General features: G+C 33.8%; 1 long non-coding RNA gene across 1 annotated transcript; it reads left to right on the top strand.

The window, feature by feature from the left end:
• The first annotated feature begins 2226 nt into the window (after window positions 1-2226).
• LOC121174594 (uncharacterized) lies at window positions 2227-5153 on the top strand. Its single transcript, XR_005890720.1, has 3 exons — window positions 2227-3107; window positions 3268-3636; window positions 4706-5153. It is a non-coding gene; the product is annotated as an uncharacterized lncRNA (long non-coding RNA).
• The last annotated feature ends 847 nt before the right edge of the window (window positions 5154-6000 follow it).

The raw sequence follows: 6000 nt of genomic DNA, 5'->3' as shown, positions 1-6000 counted from the left end.
GGCAGATCAAAGACAGAAGGGAAAGGTTCTTATGCCTTGACCTCATACAAGGATAACCTCCAAAGACATAAGAAGGATGTGGTAACTATTGAAGATGGCTCTGATGGCGAAGTTGATGAAGGTTGGAAGATGGAGAAGAGAATGTTTGACAACTTTCCAATTGCAAACAACACTTACAACACAAACGAGTTGGGTTGGAAAGTATCCTTGTCGGATAAGGAGTGGGAGAAATGGTCGAAGCCATGGAGGAAGACCTTGGTTGTAAAAGTGCTTGGAAGATGTGTCAATTTTTGGGTTCTAGAAGCTAAACTCCAACGAAGTTGGACGAAAGGAGGATCTATCAATGACAAGTCTGATGATTTCTACTTAGTCAAGTTTGCTATAGAAGAGGACTACAACTTAGCACTCTTTGAGGGCCCTCGAATGGTGGCGGATCACTACTCAATCGTTCAAAGGTAGAAACCTTTCTTCCTGAAAATATTGAGATGACATAGAAAGTAGTTGTGTGGGTGAGGATTCCCTATCTACCCATAGAGCTTTACAACTCAAAATTCCTTGGGAGGATAGGTAATACTCTAGGCACGATGCTGAAAGTAGATAATTGTTAACTCCTTGGAAGTTGTACCGATTTGTCAAAGTAATATTAAACGATAAGACTGAATGTCGAGTCCACAGGGACTCTGATTGTACTCAACGTTTGTATATACCAAATTTTAAACGAAAGAATGATTGAAACTAAATATTTTTTAGAGTGATAATGCAAAAATGTAATTTCAACAATAGTAAAGTTTATAAAAGCAAAGCAAGATGCAAGAGACAAGAAAAACAAACACTTGGATGTGGAGAATGATACTTGGCGCATATTTTTATAGAAGTGTTTGGTGTTTGGCTTACCAAAAATACTCTTGATGCAATTTTAAGGATTTTTCACCATTTTAAGTTATTTTGACTATTACATTCATCAAGTAAACTAGTCTAACCATGATCCCTTGTGTGAAAAAGCCTAAATCACTTTCACTCCTAATCTCTTAGAAAGCTAAATCAAGTAACTTGTTTTAACAGTAAAGATGCATAAATAAGGCTAAAAAACACCATTCCATCCCTAGACATGGGTTACCTAAAAGTTCCTTCAAGTTCTTAGAGTAAAAACATTTCCCAATAATTAAAATCCTATAACATACATGTAAATGAGTGATTGAACCATAAACAAGACAATAAACATAGAACGGAAGTAATAATATTGAAATAACATTAAATGGATAGTAAAGATCATTGCATCAAAGAGTTTTTGGTATCCAAGCCTCCAAGAATGGGTAATTTAGCCTCTCATAGTCATGATAATGAGAGGCTAAACCCCCTTTGTTGGGAACTTGGTAGTCAACTACTATTGATGTAATTTATCTTTCTATCTATTTAATAATATTACTTTTGCATTATCCTTTCCTGTGCTTAATATTATTGTTGGTGGCTTGATCACTCATTTGCATGGTAAGTTTTATGGGTAGCGTTGAAAAACGTTATTTTCTAATAGAAGTGGGAAATAATATATAAATAAAATCATCACTAGAGATAGGTTGATATTTGTTTAGTATGTTATATATCGTTATTCTTAATGCAATTTATTATTTTAGCTCTGCAAAGGAATTTAAGAGAGAAAATAGATAAATTAAGCTCTTTCATGAAAAAGATCAAAGTTAGAGTATGCTAGTAAATGCATGTGTAAATTGCAATAATTATAAATAGAAAAAAAATCATTAACATTGCATCAAAGAGTAACTCTAGTGGGCTAAGTTTCTAACATTTTGATCTTCTGAATCTCCTACTACAAGGATATTGGATTTTCTTATCTCTTTTGTCTTTAATTAATTAATTTAAATCTTTGTTTAAATTCACCTCTTGTTTGATTTAACTTATTTAAATTATTATTTTTCTCATAATCTCTTCAAAATAATTTTCTTTAATTTCTTTTATTAATAAAATATTCATCTACCTAAGTACAAATAAAGTGTATATGAATTTGACACTCGAATTTTTGTTTTAACTTTACTACTTAGGTCAAATTAGCATACTTGTCAATCCATTAACAACGGTGATTCACCCATGAAAAGTTTGGTGATTTTGTAAAGGATAATTGGAGGACTAACAATCAATGGAATCAAACTATATGGAATTTTCAACACTCTATTCAAATGGGGAATAAATATGTTTTTGGAAACATTGAGAGACAAAAAAGAAAGCTTTTGCGGAGGCTGAATGGCATTTCGAGATCTTTGGCGCACAATCCACTTAATTCATTCCTCAAAAACTTGCAAAAGGATTTGTGGAGTGAGCTGGATTCTATTCTCCTTAAGGAAGAAATCATGTGTTATCAGAAATCAAGGTGCAAATGGATGCACTTTGGAGACAAAAATACTCGTTATTTCCATTGCACTACGTTATTTCCAAGCTTATTGCACTAAAAATGAAAGCTGTAATGGAGACTTTGATCAGCCCAGTTCAATGTAGCTTCGTGCCTGGACCGTTTTTGTAACAGTTGGGTCATTTTCTTTTGGGAGGAGAAGGAGAAATGAGTTCATCTTCGCAGACAAATGGATTCTTAATTCTGTTTTACTGTTTAAAGAACAAGCCATTGTGTCTGATATTTTACAATCCAACAAGGTAGTTGGGGATCTTTACGCGCCAAACCAGAACTATGTTGTTCCTTGGAAACCTCCTCCTTTGGGCTGGTTAAAGTGAATTGTGATGGAGCTTTCTCATCAAAAGGAGCTGCCTGTGGAGGGTATATATCTAACCATTCTGGAGACTTAGTTATGGTTTTCTTCTCCAAGCTGCTACAAGCTCATTCGATCCTCCAAGTGGAGCTTTGGGCAATCTTTCATGGTCTTAGAGACTGCCTTTAGCTAGGGGATTCGTAAAGATTGCTGTTGAAACTGATTCGGCCTCAACTATGTCCTTGGTTTTAAATGGTTTCTCTCAACACCCGGAAGAAACTGGCTCAACAAGCTCAAGATGTTGCATGCTTCTCTGTTCTTAGGGAGTCAAATGTTGTAGCTGATCTCTTTGCTCAGTTTGGTCTTTCGCTTCGTCAAGAAAAAAAAAAAAAGGAGGTTAGTTTGTTGATTTTGATGTAGTACAAATACAAATAATCCTCTATGAAAGTGATTTGAATTTTTATAGTCAAGCAGTACTTAAAATATTGTTAATCACCTTAGAATTTGTTTGCAATTTTCAAATGTTTGTAAATTCATGAATGTATGCATTGTGCAGTCCCATTTTAAATAGTTGATCCTAGAGCATGCACCTCCACCTCCAGCAATAGCAGAGTATGCTACTGCTAATTTAATTAAGATGGGTTTCCCACAACGGTCAGCTGAGGGTTCTGTATGTCATGAAAGAGGTCAAAACCGGAGGGGGATACACTTGTCCAAGATGCAAAGTTCGTGTCTGTGAGCTTCCCACTGGATGTAGTGAGTGTGTGTGGATTCACCCTTATTTCTTCACCCCATTTGGCAAGGTCATATCATCATCTATTTCCTATAGTGATGTTTGATGAGGTCACTCCATCATCTCAAAATGATTGAAGCCGCAGTTTTCACAATACTTGTTTTGGTTGTCAACAAAGTCTTCTTAGTCAGGGTAAGTTTCTTCCTGCATTTCCAATTTTGGTGTTGTTCAATTTTATCATGTTGGTCAACATATATATATATATATATATATATATATATATATATATATATATATATATATCAAATATAGAAATAATCATAAAGATAAAGAGATCTGTAATTTCACAAGTAAGTTAATATATTGGTAATGGAATTTGTTTTAGATCTCTTTCTGTCCAACCTGGTTTGTTTATGTATTATTATATCTTACATTAAAAGGATCTCACCATATTAAAAGAAAGTAGCAATAGACTTTTTGAGATTTGGAATTGGCTTTCAATTCAATCTATGTTACATATCCAAGCTTGAAAATTCAATAGTACTTCCATTGTGCAGCCTAAGCAGACAAAAAGAAAATATCTTATCTGTGATAAACATCCCTATTAACCATCTAGAGAATTGAAAGTAGTAACATATTATGACCTGTAGAGTTTTGACTATGGTGGCTTCAGTTTTTCAAATGGCTGTCCAACTATTTATTCTGCAATATGCTCCTGATACAATGTGTCTTTTTGCTAGTATAATTCTATCAACTATGGTATCATGTTCACGATAATAGGGAAAATTTTTAACCAAAGACTTCTTCTCATCATGATGATGCATCTATGGTTTCAAGCTAGAGTTGATTAAGTTATGCAATAGATCCCTAATTTTAAAAAAGCACCTATGGCTGCTTAAGGAAAGTGTAGACAATGTTGGATTGGATTCTAATAACAATGTGTATGCTTAAAGCATGCTAATTACAACTACCAAAGAATTTGAATTTTTTAAAGATGGTTGAGTGGTTGTGGTCATATTTTTTGAATATGACAGAAATTGTTGACTTCTTTTGGTCAAGGGTATTTATGCTCAGTGTGATATTGATTGGTTTACTTATATAAGCTCACTACTAGAAATCTTCAGTTGTACAGTTAATGCTGTAAAATTGCTTGGCATTTATTTCTCTTTTCTTCCAAAATAGTATTGCATATAGAATATGTTGTTGCTCAATTTTCCTAAGCCCCCTCCATTTACTCATGAGAGCTTACATAACTGGCCAGGTTGTGAGAGTTCCAGGCATTCTAAGTCTGTAACTGCTTCTCAATGATTGCCAATCTTCTGCCTGTGACTTAAAATTTCCATCAAAATGGGGTTCTACATTGTTTCCTTCATATTGCTATAATACGTCCACCCACTGGACCCATGAATAAGTTTCGGTTCCAAGTAACTGACTAACATTATCATCTGCTCATTGATCACAATCGTTTGGTGCTTGATCAGTAAATGCTTTGCAGGACAGACAACAGAAGTGATATTACTTATACAAGGGTGACATTAAACCAACAACTTCTGATCATTTTCCTTCTTTCATTCTTTGCTGGAAATTAAGGCTCCTGTAAAATGTCTCCATTGTGTTTTTTTCAATCAGTGGGCTGACACCATTCTTGCTGGCAGATAAATATTGATCATTAAATTATTTGTATGAGATATTTATGCGTGTTTTGGTTTCAGCAATCACAGTTTTGAACTTCTGACTTCAGCTAACATATTTCATTACTGTGGTAGGATCGTATATAATGTGTGTAAAGATACTTCCATGCATTTGTGGTAGGAACTAGGAATAAGTGTTGAGCAGAATATTTGATTTTCAAAGAAAGTTATACATTCTCATTTGGGGGGCCATTTGAAAAAGTTTATCGGGAATTGATTAGCACTCTAGTTTAAGTTTGTTTTTTTTTTTCGTTTATTTTAACAAGCATTATAGTATAATTTAGGATATAAACTCAATAAGCTCTTATAACACGTTTTCCAAATGCCACACCAAATGTTAAAGTGGCTTCTAAGATAACACCAAATAAGAGGCTTCTAAAATAATTTCAAATGAGGAATTTTGCATAATGCCTGCACTAGGGGTAAGAGAGCAAGTAAGGCTGTACAAATCCATTTGATTTAGGATTCGTTAGGTAGAGTAGAAAGAAATGGAGAGAAAATAAATTGAAATGAAAGTTTTAAATTAGAGTGTAAAAATGTGAGTTTCATATCATTTTACTGTTTATTTATTTATTTTGTTTTCTTTCCCCTCAAACGAACAGATCCTAAAGGGCATTATTTATCTTCTTTTTCGCTTTCTTTCTTTAAGAATTGATGTATCCTTATTTGCTCACTTTAGAAACTGATTTTAGAGATGTCTGACTGTCCATATTTCATTTTAAAGTTAATTTTATACACAGTATCTTCTGTTTCGGATTCAATTAGAAAGAATTTGTTGAGAAGAGAAAGTTGCATTGATGATTATCTTGTGAAATCAGAAGAATGTGGAGGGAATAGGATCATCGAAAGAGTGACCTTGTTTCCT

The sequence above is a fragment of the Glycine max genome, chromosome 3 (assembly GCF_000004515.6).
Source record: "Glycine max cultivar Williams 82 chromosome 3, Glycine_max_v4.0, whole genome shotgun sequence".
Classification (NCBI taxonomy): Eukaryota; Viridiplantae; Streptophyta; class Magnoliopsida; order Fabales; family Fabaceae; genus Glycine; species Glycine max.
This window is presented reverse-complemented; position numbering and strand designations above follow the sequence as displayed.